This window comes from Rutilus rutilus, assembly GCF_951802725.1.
Source record: "Rutilus rutilus genome assembly, chromosome: 5".
NCBI lineage: Eukaryota > Metazoa > Chordata > Actinopteri > Cypriniformes > Leuciscidae > Rutilus > Rutilus rutilus.
This window is the reverse complement of record NC_140213.1, coordinates 2643669-2659841: the sequence shown is the minus strand read 5'-3', so window position 1 is coordinate 2659841 and position 16173 is coordinate 2643669. Positions and strand designations below refer to the sequence as shown.

Genomic DNA, 16173 nt, shown 5'->3' with positions numbered 1-16173 from the left:
GACTACTTTTATGGTGTTTCAGTCCTTGAAGCAGTAAAGATGATTGTGTATGGGTTTGTAATGACGAGTCACTTGGGGGTGAGTGTTTTCTAGAAGTGATTATAAACACATTTCATTTATGGGTGAACTGTTCCTTTAAGAATTAAAGTATAATTCCCAGTGAGTCCACAGTAGTGGCCTGCAGTTCTCTGCCCAGAGTTAGTGTCATCGCAGAGGAGAGAAAAGAGAGGTCCATTAGTCTCTCCTGTCACAAGGCTAAATAGTATATGAGTGTCTTTTTCTAGATTTGAGGGAACCTTTAATGCTTTGAATTTTTTAAAAAGTGGTGTCTCAGAACAAGTATAGCAGTCCATGCCAGACCCAGAGCAGTAACCATTTGACAGAGCACTTTATAATATCATAGTCATCCATTTCAGTCTATTTTTAACTATCTGTCATAATAAAAAAGACTACACTGTCAATCGGTTTAGTCTATTTTACGGATATTTTTTACAAATAATTTAAGTCGATGAAATTGTGCAAAATACCAGAAACATGCCTGACCGAATTTTTCAAAAAATGTCTAAACATTTATACATTCACATATCTATAAAACATAAGAAGTATTTCACATAAATATTGTCCTTGTGAAAAACCTGACCTCATGAAAAAGTCTAAAAAACTAAAAAAGTTCATCAACGTTGTCCTAAGACAAGAACAGGTTTTGTTCAAAATATAACTTTGATGAAAGGTTTTGATCCACTTCAAATGTTGAATACTGTGTATAATTAAGTATTTTTTCATGCTTTAGCAACTGCATTATCACTGAAAAAATAACAAATAAAAAAATGGTCAACTAGTATTTTAATCTTATCTTCAAGATGAACAGGTAAAGTCGACAGGTGTGGAAGTTAGAAGTCCGTCTGTGTGCGGGTTGGTCAAAAATGTCTTCGTCGTTCCGTTGACCTTGATGTCAAAGTCTAAACAGAATAAGCTTTATTCCCTACAGCAGCGTCTGTCAGGATTTTTACTGATTTACTCTGTTGCCAGAGTTCATTAGGTCTGTAGCAGAGACGTCCATGGCAGACGCTAAACATTTGCCAAGACCAATCCGCTTACAAGAGATTTCACCACTTGCTGACTCACATGACTTATGAAATGTTGTGGAAAATCTTTCTTTTGTGAAGACTAAAGTCATGTCGGGACATTGTACTAGCGATAAAAGAGTTCCTGCTTCTCTGAATCTCAGTCTAATGTGAAAAGAAGAAATACAAAGTCTGCATCATAAATAATGACAATGAAAGCTTGAAAGTGAAGCACAATGTCCTGCCCAGCTGAATGCTGCTAATGCGACAGCTATTCACGACATGCTCAGAATACGAAGCCAGTCATGGATGAGCAGCATAGTAAGCAATTGCATTTACTCTCCTTTAATAACCAAGAGCTGATGCAATCTCTATAATGACTGTGTGAATATGTTATTCATTTGTAAACTAGACTTCATATTTCTTTCCGTGTAGTTCGTTCAAATAATGACAATATCAATCCGCTATAAGTGTGCGGAGTAAGCCTATAGCCTATTATTCACAACGCTGTGTCTGTTGCATTGATTTCAGCATGATCACAATGGGAGATGCTCAAAGAAAGCCAAGCCAGTAACTCTGTGTGAACGCCGTCCTCTTCCCCAACACGGCCGGGTTAAGTAGGTCCATTAACTCAACCCTGCAACCAAAAGACACTTTGACCTTGGCCAGAGAGTCGGAGAGCGATGAAGCCATGAGCAAAATGCTATTAGCTGCTTCTAATGAGCCGAAACAATCTGACAGTCTGTTAGGAGCACACAAACAATAAAGGGGGAAAAATCAGTAAATGAAAGCCCTTATCAATGCATTTTTAATTAGTCATAAAATATTAATGCTTAACAGCACATGTCCACATACAAATGATCTTCTCACCTAATAACCATCTGTGTCGCCTAATGGCTTTAATAATCAAATGGTTGTAAAGCAGCCAGACAAATCAACCCTGTCTCATTCTTATGTGCATCTATCAGATCTCTTTATTTCACAAACCAACTTCATGTTTGACACAAAAAGCCACTTGCACCTTTCCTCTTTCTGAAAGTCATCATGGAACGGTCTTTTCTTCCCAATTGTGACGTATATCCGAGTGAAAAGCTTCTGGAACAAGAACAAAGGTGGGCGGGGCTTGATTTTGTCTGTGAGGAATTGATTGGATGGTTGTGGTTTGCTATTGGCTGATCTCATGTGAGTGACAGGTTGCCCCGCCCTCGTCATCAGAGAAGAGAAGAGATGTCACTGTTATTCTGATTCAAGATTATTAAAACAATAATGATGTGCGCCGATAAATCATAAAAAATAAAAATCACACCTAATGAATGGTGGATTCTGTAATATATGGGAGTACAAACTTAAGATTGAAATCAAGTATTTGTCTTTTCTCAGAATCCTTTTCAAAAACGCCCCAACTAAACCTTTTCTGATTCATAAAGGCTAATCTAAATATCATCCAAAACATCGCTGTCATAACGATAATGGCCATGTCTGTTGTCATAGTCACCACATCTTCGTCAATTATCACCGCACGCTCCACTTCATTGTATCTGGCATCATAAACATGCGACGTGTGATTTGGAAAAAAGTATAATTCATGCTTTTATCTTTTCACGGTTAGATTACTGCAATTCCATTTACCTTGGGACTCGTCATCCGCATATCGCACGTCTCCAGTTACTTCAAAACGCTGCTGTAAGATTGCTTATGAATGCAAAGAAGACAGATCATATTAATCCGCATTGGGCTGGGTACCAGTACAATATAGGATTCATTACGAGATTTGACTATATGTTTTTAAAGCAGTTTATGGTGTGGCTCCAGAATACTTGGTGGAGCTCGTTAGGGTTAGGGTTAGGTGTTAACTATCCCACGAGTTCGTCTTAAATCCAAGGGTGATCTCGCTTTCGCTGTTCTGAGATTATGGAACGACTACCCTTATCTGTTAGATCTTCCCAACATTAAACAGTTTTAGGTTTCGTCTAAAATCTCACTTGTTCTCTCTTGCATTTTAAGTCACTCTTTTAATGCGTGTTGTGCTTTTTTATTGTTTATCTTGTTTTGTTCTCGATCATGTGTTATGTAGAGCTGTTTTGGTCATTTGTAATGTAGGAGCTACTGTATAGCCTGGAAGATGCTTTATAAATAAATACAAATACAAATACAAAATAAAACCCATGCTTCCCACTCCTTTCCCGACACCCTTCCTTGTCTAATGATTATGAATTTGTCTCATCTGTTAGACTAGATGAAATAAACCTCCTTCTGCTGTATAGAGGAGAGAGACGTTCTAAAGACACAGGAAGTGAGGTAATCAAATGCTGAGAAGAAGATCGATTGGCTATTTTTGGCAAGAGGCTTTTGCGGCACGTTGTGTGCGGTCGAAATCTCAGTCCCTCGCAAACATGAGCTGCAGATCTTTGACTTTGAAGACAAATGTTGCAAACACGATGAAGATTCAAAGCACTGTGCATTAATGCAGGACATAATTATAAGCCATTAAGCTTCTGTTACAGCTTATGTTTCTTGTAAAAGAGTCCTTATTCACAATAATATTGTTCAAAAATAGATTGGACAGTTACAATAAAGCTAATGAATGTAATTATTGTACTACTGTTAAGTCTTTGTTTTCAGGCTCTACTAGAACAGGTTTTCATGCTTGAATGTTCATTATTTCTCTTATACTTGACATTGTTGCAGCCCCTCCTTCTTAGAAGCACACTGTGCTCTGATTGGTCGGCTGGAGCAGTGTGTTGTGATTGGTCGAGCGCTTTGAGTGTGTTTGGGGAATGTCCCGCCCCTTACCATAACCACCAGTTTAACACACTACTAACTAACTCAACCAGGCCCCGCCCCTTTATTCTGCATATTAATTATTTAAATGAGGAATATTGTGACGTGTTCGTTCCCGGGAGAAACTCAAGACTACAATGGAGGCGTTTCAGAAACACTGACACTGATATAGAGAAGAACTCCCGCTGGAGGGAAACCTTTTTAATGCTCAAACAGCAACATTTACACACGCTAAAGAAAGATGAATGTGTAAAAAAGCATATCAAGACCTCTTTAAAGTAGGGTTTACTTTGTGTTCATTTTATGATTGTGAACTTAATGCATTCTTCATTGTAGCTGTAAGCATGTAACCTGATCCTTATTAATTGCCTTTAATCCAACACTATAAAGCTCAATTGACATTTTCCAAAGCAGCTTATAGCAAACGCTGTGTTGATCGACTATACATGAGAGGAAGGATTCACACACTCTCTGCAAAGAGACCTGTCTATCACAAACACACTTACTGTAGCACGATGCATTAATAAACATCTCTCTGTCACCAACAGTCAGTCCAAACACATCACCACTTCAACAGGAGGAGCAGAAATCATGTATATAAGCAGAGAATAACCAGACACAACCAACACGAGATGTTCGGGACCGAGAACAGATTTATTCCATTTGTCACTTTTGCTTTGCACTGCATGGAAAGTTTGACCCTTCATTTTCTTGTTTACTACTATCATCCCACAAATGTATTGCATTCTGTAATAACTCAATATGACGTATGAATAATACAGACATTATGAAAAATTCTCTGCATTATTGAATGCATTTCATATATGGAGCGAACTGTGATTGTGAGTAAATACTTCCGTGGAAGAACCAATCATGCCCGGTCATGCATTAAGATATTCTCTATATGAAGATTTCAGAACATTAACTTCAAACACGTCATTATGTTTTAATCAAAGAGCTAAATGTGGATATTTTGTTCGAGCGTGAGCAATTCTTGCATGCCTTCGCTTTATGTATTCAGATCACAGAGGCGGACAGAGAATGATAAAGTCATTGAAATCCAGGGAGAAGACACGTGCTGGAACCAAAGGCACGCAGAGATCGCTCTCTCAAACCTGCACTGTACATGTGTGTGTGTGTCATTTTAGCACTAAAAAAGTCAAGTAAAAAGGTTACCTTGCTGCCATATGGTGGTGAAAACTATGAAAAGCTTGTTTCCGCCACAGAATAAAATATTTTAAAAGATAATTGTGACTTTTTATCTCACAATTGCAAGTTTATATCGCGCAATTCTGACATCTTTTCTCACAATTACGTGTTATAAAGTCAAAATTGTGAAATATAAACTCGCATTTCTTGGTTATAAAGTCAGAATTGTGAGATATAAACCCCAAATTCTGAGAAAAAAAGTCAGAATTGTACTTTATAACTTGCAATTGCGAGTTTATATCTCACAATTCTGACTTTATAACACACAGTTGTGAGAAAAAAAGTCAGAATTGTGAGATAAAAGTCGCAATTACCTTTCTTTCTTTTTTTTTTCTTTTTTTTTTTTTTGTGGCGGAAACAAGCTTCCATAAAATAAATGTAACTTTATAGTAAAATAAGGTTAAAAAGTATATTTTTCATAAGAAAAAAACAAAACATCTTTACTACAGTAGACTTAACAGGAGTGTTTTCCCCCATTGCTCTTGTCAGAAGGAAGAGGTATCCAACATTAAACGTGTGCACATGCTTGACTGTTAAAGTTTGAGATGGTCTATTATTAACTCCTGTTCACACAACAGTGATTGAGATAATTGGTTGGTGTTTAGCTGAGTAGACATTCAAAGACAACCACCCTTCCCTCTGCCATGCACTGGCATTACACACAGTGTGTGTTCCTCCCACAGGCATTAGCTATTAGTGTTCACCATTGCAGACCCTTGTGCAGAGTGCGGAGTGAGAGAGCAGTGTTTACACTGCAGATGCATGAACAAATGATCAGCAGAAGAAAGAGAGAGAGCGAGTCCCCCAGGCAGAGGACTGCAAGAAGAGAGGAACACTGTGGAAGAAGAACAGGACATTAAAACAAGAGATGGGAGAATGAATGGATGGATGACGCATGCTTCACTATACGGCCGTAAACCTTGTATGTGATATCAGCGATGCCAAAAGTGCCATTTCTTTAGTGTTAAAATAGAAAATGCACCGTATCTTTCCTTCTGCAGCATCATGTCTGACACTGAACGCTCACATGCATATGTTCATGCATGCTCTGTGAAGTGTGCGCTCACTGCCTCGCGGTAACGGGGCTGAAAATGCACGTCTTGCTCAAAAAGACTGTCTTAAGTGCATGAAGAACATCTGATGTGTCCCAGGCCTATTAGTCCAGTCATTTTATGAAAAAAGCAAACTCAACTGATTTTGTATCCTCAATATGTCCTGAGTAAGAAAAAAAAAAAAAAGCCCAGAAGAATCCCATTAGGGGAAAGTTTAGAAAAAGACCCAAATATAGCCTATTCATTCTTCTTCTCACGTGAATAGAGTAAAAAAAATTACCTTTAGATATCACCATGAACATTACTGAGCTGATTACTTACATCAAGACAAACAAAAAATGCTTTTTTGAAATTGTTTGTTAACATGGACAAACTGTGCATAATCTAATTACGTATGCGCTAATTTGCATAAATACCACAACAGATCTAAACATTGGGTATAGCCGGGTGAAAATGTCTTGTTGAATCTTGTTGACATGTAACAGTAAAATACTTAATGTTAAGGTCTGAATGGAGGCCATTTAGGCTACCCATGAGCATTAATACACAGAGGCAGGACGAAGTACTTTAGAAACCAGCCTAATGGGATTCTTCAGGGCTTTGTTTTTCCTTACTCAGGACATATTGAGGATACAGAATCAGTTGAGTTTGCTTCTGTTGCAATTTGTTCAAGGTTGACCCCCATTTTGGCTTAAAATGACTGGACTATCTAGCAGTGTACATGCAAACATACAGATCTGCTGCATATTGTGCTGTTCACTTTATTCTTACTATATATACCAGCAGCATGCCATTATTTAAACGGCATTTGTTTGTATTATTAATATAACATATATTTTGTATTAAAGTAATTAAAAACAAAATTTTAAAAACGTATAATAATATTATAAAATAAAAAAATATTATATATATATATTTTTTTAAATAATTGCAATGCTAGCATTTTACATTAGTTAACGTTATTTAATTAAATTACCTAACATTAGCAATATGTTTGTAATATAATATAAACTAGATGCGAAAGTTCGTCGAGACAAACTTTAAGTTGGCTTGAGAAAGTTTGGGCCGCAAAGGTTGCTAGGGTGTTCTGGGTGGTTCCTAATGTATTTTTTAGGGTATTTTGGGCGGTTGCTAGGGTGTTCTGGGTGGTTGCTAGGTGGTTGCTAGGGTGTCCTGGGTGGTTGCTAAGGTCTTTTGGGTGGTTGCTAGGGTATTTTGGGCGGTTGCTAGGGTGTTCTAGGTGGTTGCTAGGGTATTCTGGGTGGTTGCTAGGCGGTTGCTAGGGTTTTCTGGGTGGTTGCTAGGGTCTTTTGGGTGGTTGCTAGGGTCTTTTGAGTGGTTGCTAGGCAGTTGCTAGGGTGTTTTGGGTGGTTGCTAGGATGTTTTGGGTGGTTGCTAGGGTCTTTTGGGTGGTTGCTAGGCAGTTGCTAGGGTGTTTTGGGTGGTTGCTAGGGTCTTTTGGGTGGTTGCTAGGGTCTTTTGGGTGGTTGCTAGGGTCTTTTGAGTGGTTGCTAGGCAGTTGCTAGGGTGTTTTGGGTGGTTGCTAGGGTCTTTTGGGTGGTTGCTAGGCGGTTGCTAGGGTGTTTTGGGTGGTTGCTAGGATATTTTGGGTGGTTGCTAGGGTCTTTTGGGTGGTTGCTAGGCGGTTGCTAGGGTGTTTTGGGTGGTTGCTAGGATATTTTGGGTGGTTGCTAGGGTCTTTTGGGTGGTTGCTAGGTGGTTGCTAGGGTGTTCTGGGTGGTTGCTAGGGTGTTTTGGGTGGTTGCTAGGGTATTTTGGGTGGTTGCTAGGGTCTTTTGGGTGGTTGCTAGGGTATTTTGGGTGGTTGCTAGGGTGTTCTGGGTGGTTGCTAAGCGGTTGCTAGGCTGTTCTGGGTGGTTGCTAGGGTCTTTTGGGTGGTTGCTAGGCGGTTGTTAGGGTCTTTTGGGTGGTTGCTAGGCGGTTGCTAGGGTATTTTGGGTGGTTGCTAGGGTGTTCTGGGTGGTTGCTAGGCGGTTGCTAGGGTGTTCTGGGGGGTTGCTATGGTATTGAGGGCGGTTGATATGGTGTTACTAGGTGGTTGGTAGTTGTCACAGATGGTTACTATGGAGTTTTTATAGAGTTCTTAGCATGATCTTGGCATGATTCAACACTTAACTAATTGCTATTAGCATGTAGCTATTCACTGCTAGCATGTGTAGCATGTTGGAAGTGCTGTTTGCTAGCATGAGTCAAAAGAGCCAAAACTCATCTCTATACGATGTTCTGATACAGAGATATAGGTCTTGCAAAACGGTTATTAAATAATTGCAATGCTAGCATTTTACATTAGTTAACGTTATTTAATTAAATTACCTAACATTAGCAATATGTTTGTAATATAATATAAATTATACTTTTTTAACAAAATAATACAAATAATATATTTAAAAAATATTTAAGTAAAACATTTTTTTATAATAATTAATACATTTAATAATAAATTTAACATTAGTCAATGCATTTATTGTAACTAACAATTAGTAATATATTTTTTAAAGTATATATTCATTTTTGTTCATGTGAGTTATTAAAAAAATACAGCTGTTCATTATTAGTTCAGGTCCATTAAATAATATTAAATAATGAAAATCAAGTTTTTAATGTTGTTTATATATCTATGTGGTGTTTTTAATATGCTTTATTTAATTAGAATTTAATACATTTTAATACATTTAGAATTTAATTAGAATACCTCTTCCTTCTGACAAGAGCAATGGGGGAAAACACTCCTGTTAAGTCTACTATAGTAAAGATGTTTGTTTATCTTATGAAAAATATGTATTCTATGGAAGCTTTTTCCACCACAGAATAAAGACTTTTTATCTCACAATTCTGACATCTTTACTCACAACTGTGTGTTATAAAGTCAGATTTGTGAGATATAAACTCCAAATTCTGAGGAAAAAAATCCGTCTTTTTTCCTTCAAAACTGGACTTTATAACTCGCAATTGTGAGTTTACATCTCGCAATTCTGACATATTTTCTCAGAATTGTGATTTAAACTCACATTTGCTAGTTATAAAGTCCAACTCTGACTTTTTTCCTTAGAATTTGGAGTTTTTATCTCACAATTCTGACTTTATAACACACAATTGTGAGAAAAGATGTCAGAATTGCGAGATATAAACTCGCAATTGTGAGATAAAAAGTCACTCTTATCTTTTAAAATATTTTATTCTGTGGCGGAAACGAGTTTTTCATAGTTTTCACCACCATATGGGAGCGAAATATATGTAAAAATCGAGTACATTTAGCAATGTAGTGGGTGAATTATGTATATTATGATGTTATGATGAACTATATGCCTTTCTCTACTGACGTTCTAAGTTGTTCAGTGTGTTTCTGAGGATACTGATGTTTAGAAGACAGCTCTGAGGCGGCCAACAATATGGTTTGTGTCACATTAGCAACTCATTATTAGCTGTTTGATAATCCAGTCAAGCCAGAGGCTAATCATATTAATTACCGTTATGTGGCGGACGTTAGAGAGCAATACATAAAGCGCATGATCATTCTGATTATATATTAACTTGTAGACGAGCTTGTATTATTCGCTCTTTCACTTCATCTGAATCAGTTTCTGGTTCAAACATATTAGTGTAAGTACCAGTATTTCCACTTGGCATTGTGCAGCGTTTACTACAGTAAAGTTGAGCGAGTGGATCAGGCATTCTGAGCTGAGTGAGTGAGTGGAGGCGGGGCTAATTTGCATATTCATGTCCTGCATATACTAAATGAAGCAAGGGTGTAGAGTTACATTCAAGCTATTCTAAGGCATTCATTTTTTTTCTTTCTTTTTTTACTGGAAAAACAACCTTTAAATATGTAATTTTTCCAGCTGACATACATCTGCTATTTAGTGGGAGGGGAGAGAAATAACGTCCACATGACGCAAGATTAGCAGAGAACTATGATCAAAGAATCCCGTATAATGGCGAGTGTGGTCTGACCATCACGATTAACATGCTTGCACTTCAGGAAAAGTTCGAGATGAAAGTGGAGAGAGATTGTTACTGACTCTGGGAGAGCTGAGAATGAACTGTGTCCAAACAGAGAGGAAAGCTGGAATGACAGGAGATCAGTGTTGTGTAGAATAAATAAGATAAACTACAGCTTAGTAAGGAAAGGGAAGCAATGAAGCTTGTTTCTGACAGAAAAAACATTATACAAGCCAATTGCAAAATTTTATCTCTCAATTCTAACTTTTTTCTCACAATTTCGAGTTTATATCTGACAATTTGGATTTTTTTTCCGACATAATTTTTAGTTTACATCTTGTAATTCTGTTTTTGTTTGTTTGTTTGTTTCCAACACAAAATAAAACATGTAAAAAGATAAATGTGACTTTTTAATAAATGTGTTTTTTCTCACAATAGTGACTTTTTACTCTGAATTCTGGGTTTACATCTTACAATTCAGGTTTTTTTTTTTTAAATAATAAAGTAATAATAAACTATAATAAATAGTCAAATAATAAAAAGGTAATTGATATGGTTATGATATTGGTAAACTTTTTATCTCAAAACTCTCACTTTTTTTCTCATCGTTGTGAGTATATCAACACTATCTCATGACCAATTCGTACGAATTCGTATGAGTGATTAAAAGATGGCTAATTGGCCTCACTTGTACATTTGTCTATACCCACGTGATGGGTAGGTTTAGGGGTGGGGTCAAGGGTAGGTTTAGGGGTGGGGTCAAGGGTAGGTTTAGGGGCGGGGTCAGGGGTAGGTTTAGGGGTGGGGTCAAGGGTAGGTTTAGGGGCGGGGTCAAGGGTAGGTTTAGGGGCGGGGTCAGGGGTAGGTTTAGGGGCGGGGTCAAGGGTAGGTTTAGGGTCGGGGTCAGGGGTAGGCTTAGGGGCGGGGTCAGGGGTAGGTTTAGGGGCGGGGTCAAGGGTAGGTTTAGGGTCGGGGTCAGGGGTAGGCTTAGGGGCGGGGTCAGGGGTAGGTTTAGGGGCGGGGTCAAGGGTAGGTCTAGGGGCGGGGTCAGTTTTTTTGTTTTTTTTTGCTTTTGCTACAGAAAAATAAAATAAAATGTAATTGTGACTTTATTTCTTGCAATTCTGAAATTTTCTTAAAAATTGCGAGATAGAAACAATTACACAATTGCCTTTTTTTCTTTTTATTGCATGGCAGAAATAAGCTTCCACACCATGGAGATTTGTTTTTACAGCAAAGTTTCATCATTGTGCATTATCAACACACTGTCATTGACCCACATCCAAAGAACAAACCCATATCCGCCTTGATCCTGTAGTTTCCCTGCAGCACACACACACACACACACACACACAAGCAGGCCAAGCGTGCGGGTGGCTGAGTAACGGCACCGGCAGAACACAGGCATGAGAGAGGCCTTGCTTTGCCTCAGGGTCGCCCCATCCAGAGTAACAGACTCCCATCCTCTTATTCCCAGAGAGCCGACAGAGCGGCCATGTCATACTGACTGGGAACTGACTGACTACAGACCGAGAGAGAGAGAGAGAGAGAGAGAGAGAGAGAGAGAGAGAGAGAGAGAGAGAGAGAGAAGCTAATGTTCTTGAAACATGCCAACAACAGCAATGAAAATGTGCAGAAAGCATGCATTCATTGATGACCTTTTTCCAAGCTCCAAATTTAACCAAGCTGCCAGAAGCAAGACCGTCAATCGTAATATGTGCAATGCGTGACTGAAATATGACAGACATGATATTGGTGAAAACTTACCATGATGAGAATAAAGCATAAGCCAATTCTCAGTCCTAATCAAGCTGAAGGAAGATGCCAGCAAAGTTTTCTCCAGCGAAGTATAAAGTGATTCGTGTCTGTCTAATGTAGTATGCATGTAGTACAGAGTGTATTTAAAATAATTAAATTGAATAATAATTTTGACTTGAATAAAGTATGGACATGTTTAGTTTTTTTTTTACAGAAAACATTTTTCTATGCATATTAGGGTAAAAAAAAAAAGTCTTTGAGCAAAAAAATAAAAATAAAATATTATTTTCCTTTACCCTAATATGGGTTAAAAATATTAAACTTGACAAAACCCTTTAATATTTGAATATTTGTAGAATGTTTGGATTTAGTCATTCTTGTTGTTTTGTTCTCTGACAGAGATTAAAGGAAAAGTCACAGTCTCTTTTCCACACACACACACACACACACACACACACAAAGGCCAGTAATTACGTTTCCACGTGATATAAGACATCTATTAGGTGTGACACAGCGATTATACTGGACACAGAGAGATGAGTCTGCCAATGAAGTCAAATCAGTTCATTTCGGGAAATCTGATTGTGATTCATATCTAATAACGGCAGTCTCCACTGGTGATTCTCCACTTGCCAGCCAATCTATTTTAGGCTGAGAGGAATAGCAGTATTGGGATGCACAGCAGCACTGCTGTCTGTCACATGGCAACAGAGCAAAGCAGTGCTAGTTCAGGGTCATAGTTCCTGAGAATGTTAGATTTCTGTCAAATATGACCTTCACAATCATTTCACCTGGCTTTCTCTCTTTGTCCTACTCGCTCGCTCGCTTTTTGTGTTGAGTGAGACGGAAAAAAGAAAAGTGCAGACCAATTATTTCAACATTTCAAAGCACCTCTTCGCACACAACACACTTTCAATCAGAGGCATTCACTTGACTTGAAACTGACACACACAATTGCACGCTCTTAAATCATCTCAATTAAACCAGAAGTGTGTGTTTGTTACGCATCCACAGGGAGAAGAAGACTTCCCCCTCGGCTCAAACAGGGAGCTGTCCGAGGTCCTGAATCAAGTATACAGACACTTGCATTGAACTAATCGTTCAAGCGAAATTTGCATTTTAAAATAAGCATAAAGAGTGTAGGCTAAAATAACAGCGCGAGCGTTTACACCGTCACATCATTTTTTTTCCCTTGCATGCACCGGATCAATCTAATTTTTCTCGCATCCTTCCACAAAAGAGAGATCAAGCTCGACTCTCATCCATTAGCCGCTGAAAAGGTCACAGATACAGTCTTTCGTGTATAACAATGCGCCATTTAGACCAAGTCTGGAAAAGCCTACCTTGTTTTGGGGTTGTTTTTTTTTTGATCCCGGAATCCAACCTAACTTTGCTCTCCAGATTTCGGGTCCGAAGGATCCTATAGCCGCCCGAGCGCGCGCACGAACTCTCCGACGAGTTGACAGCTGAAGATCATCGCTTTAGCACACGCGAATCCACCGGGCTCGATCACACACACACACGCGCGCGCGCAACGAGAGTGTTTTCTTGGGCTTCTGTCGAGCTCTGATGCATCGCCGTCTGATGCATGCATTTATTACGCACGATGTCCTTGACAAGTATCCACATCACATTAAACAGTGGAAACGGCGTTCAGTCCGCTGAAAACCCAGCCATATGCACGGAAACATACTTGTTCTGCACACATTTATCAAAGTGGTTCAGTATGCACATCATCTAATCCATGCAATCACTGGAAGTCCTCGCCTCGGCTCCAGTATATCCAAACATTATCCCAAGTCGCCTTCCGATGAATTATTCCTCTCCGGGACTCCGATGAGAGAAACGTGCTGCGCGTGTTATAAATGAAGCTCTGTGGAAGAGGACGTAGTGTTTCTGCAGTTCAGCAATGGGAGTGGTGTGTGTGAGAGTGAGGAGAAACGCGCTCCACGCGCCGCAGACACGCCTCGCGCTGCCCACCGACAGAGTCCGCGAGATCCTGCTATCTTGACATGTTGCAATAATTCAAATGTTCCTGAGATGCTTCTTTAGTTTTGTAGCAAGCATTAGATGAGTTTCAGATGAGACGTCAAATGTGCGCGTTTGCGTGTGTGTGTGTGAGAGAGTGAGAGAGAGAGAGAGAGAGAGAGAGAGAGAGAGAGAGAGGGGGGGGGGGGGGGATCTGTCCCCATGAGGATAGTAAAACCTGATATATTTGCAGTAGATGGTTTCTTTGCAGTGTTAAAACGGCTTAATACACATGCTAAATAATGTTGTAGCAAAAATGTATAGATGCAAAGCGGTTACTTTAGCAGTGGGTTATACAGACTATCATAAGATCTTTTAAAGCAACAGAAGTCAGTGTAAAGTGTGTGGGTGCGCGTGCGCGGGAGGGGTCGGGGGTCTGTGTGCTCTAGAGGCTGATCTTGCATTTAAATTACAGCAAATACAGCCCGTGAACGGAATGGATCTTTCATTTGGGAAACGTGCTGCGAATTCTCATTCCTATACAGACCTTATGCGCCAGAGAAACGAGGGCGCCGCCATCTTTAGATTATTGTCTTTGAACTTCCGTTTTTGCGGTCGCTCTGTATATTTCTATGACATTTCTGCAGTAATTAGCTTTTGAAGTGGATTTACTTAATGCAAAGTTCACGAAAGTTGTCATGAGGCTTGTAATGTTTAAAGCAGATGTCTTAACAAATGTCAGTAGAGCGGAAAGATTTTAAAACGAGCCGTTCATTCATATACGCAAGATCGTAGCGCAGCGATGAAAAGGGGCAGGGCTACATAAGGTTCATGAAGGAATGTTGAAAGTTTGGTGTTCAGGTATAAAAAAAAATATATATATAAAAAAAAGTTAATTCTCTGTAGGCTACACATTGCTTTTTTGCTAACGTTTTACTGGGATTTATTTCATTACAATTCTCTAAAATGTGTTTTAGCTGTGGTCAAATTGAGCTCAAATTAAATAAAAAAGTAATCCCACATTTGTTTAGTTTCAGGTAAAACACTCAGGCTAAATAAAAACAAACAAACAAACAAATAAATGTTAGTTTGAGGTAGGCTACAACATTCAGATGGAATATATGAAAAAATAAATAAACAAACAAACCAATAATACAAACAAACAAACAAACAAACAAACAAACAAACAAACAAACAATAAATAAATAAATAAATAAATAAATAAATAAATAAATAAATAAATAAGGTAGGCTACAACCTTCAGGTCAAAAATAAAATAATATATAATAAAATAAAATAATAAATTAAATTAAATTAAATTGAGGTACAACACTCAGATAAATACATTAATAAATGGGAAAATAAATCTGCCTGTTCTATTTAAGTAAGAACATATTACATTTAAAAATATGAATATGAAATGTTATAATAATTTCAAAATTATTTTCATTTGACTAATTCCTGTGTTAATGGACAGTGCACAGTGCACGATACAAAAAAACATGTAAAGATATAAAACTGGTTAGATGTCATTTATTTAATAATTCCTGAGTCACAATAATAATAAGTCACAATTTAGAAGAAGTAACTAGCAATTATCCATTGATGAAGTAATGGAGAAAAAAAATACAACAACAAGTAATTTAGTTATATATTTGTATTTGAATTTGGTTTGGAAACTGATTTGTCAGGTGTTAGACAGACCTAAAATGTCTGGAAAACAAAGCCTGTTGGTTATTTTAAGATCTTCTGTTTGCAGTCCCTGAACTGAAAGGCATCTGAACACAGTACAAACAAGCAAATAAAATAATAATGAAAACCTTGACGGATGCCCAAGAGGTGCAGATAGCGATCCTGACTGGGATATGAATATTACGCTCATGCCTCGATTTCCTCCGAAATGAAAGCTTGCGTCTCACCTAATGTTACATAAAATGGCATTTCAGAGTACAGCAGGTAAAGTGCAGAAGAGATGAAGAAAATATTACAGCGGAGGATGATGGTTAATTGCGCTGTCTATCAGGTAATCTGCTCATCTTTCCTGTTGCTGGCAGCATTATCAGAGATTAGAGAAGATCTGGTTATGGCATGCACATAGATAGCACAGGTTCCTGAAATCTAATACACCGACAGAGAGAGAGAGAGAGAGAATCCCAATCCCGAACTGCTGACACTGACTGAGATAGTCAACTCCACACAAACGGATGCATATCAGGTTTTCTGAAACCATCTGCTGACTTCCTGTGCTTTCCAATTTTGCTTTACGGCTTTTTCCTCCCCTTTAAACAAATGGTAATGGCAAAGCAATTCATCTCTGCATGAATCGGTTGAGAGGAATAAATCTCCATGAAAAACATCTTCCTAGTTTTAGAAGGTTACAG

General features: G+C 38.3%; 1 protein-coding gene across 3 annotated transcripts in view; it reads right to left on the bottom strand.

Annotated features, from left to right (window-relative positions):
• Window positions 1–13918, bottom strand: part of LOC311290626 (leucine-rich repeat and fibronectin type III domain-containing protein 1-like protein) — a 186745-nt gene extending 172827 nt beyond the window's left edge. For all 3 annotated transcript variants that reach the window (XM_084409223.1, XM_084409222.1, XM_084409221.1), the window contains exon 1: window positions 13168–13918. The gene's annotated coding sequence lies outside the window, so the exon portion shown is untranslated. The remainder of the gene's footprint in view (window positions 1–13167) is intronic.
• Between the last annotated feature and the right edge of the window lie 2255 nt (window positions 13919–16173).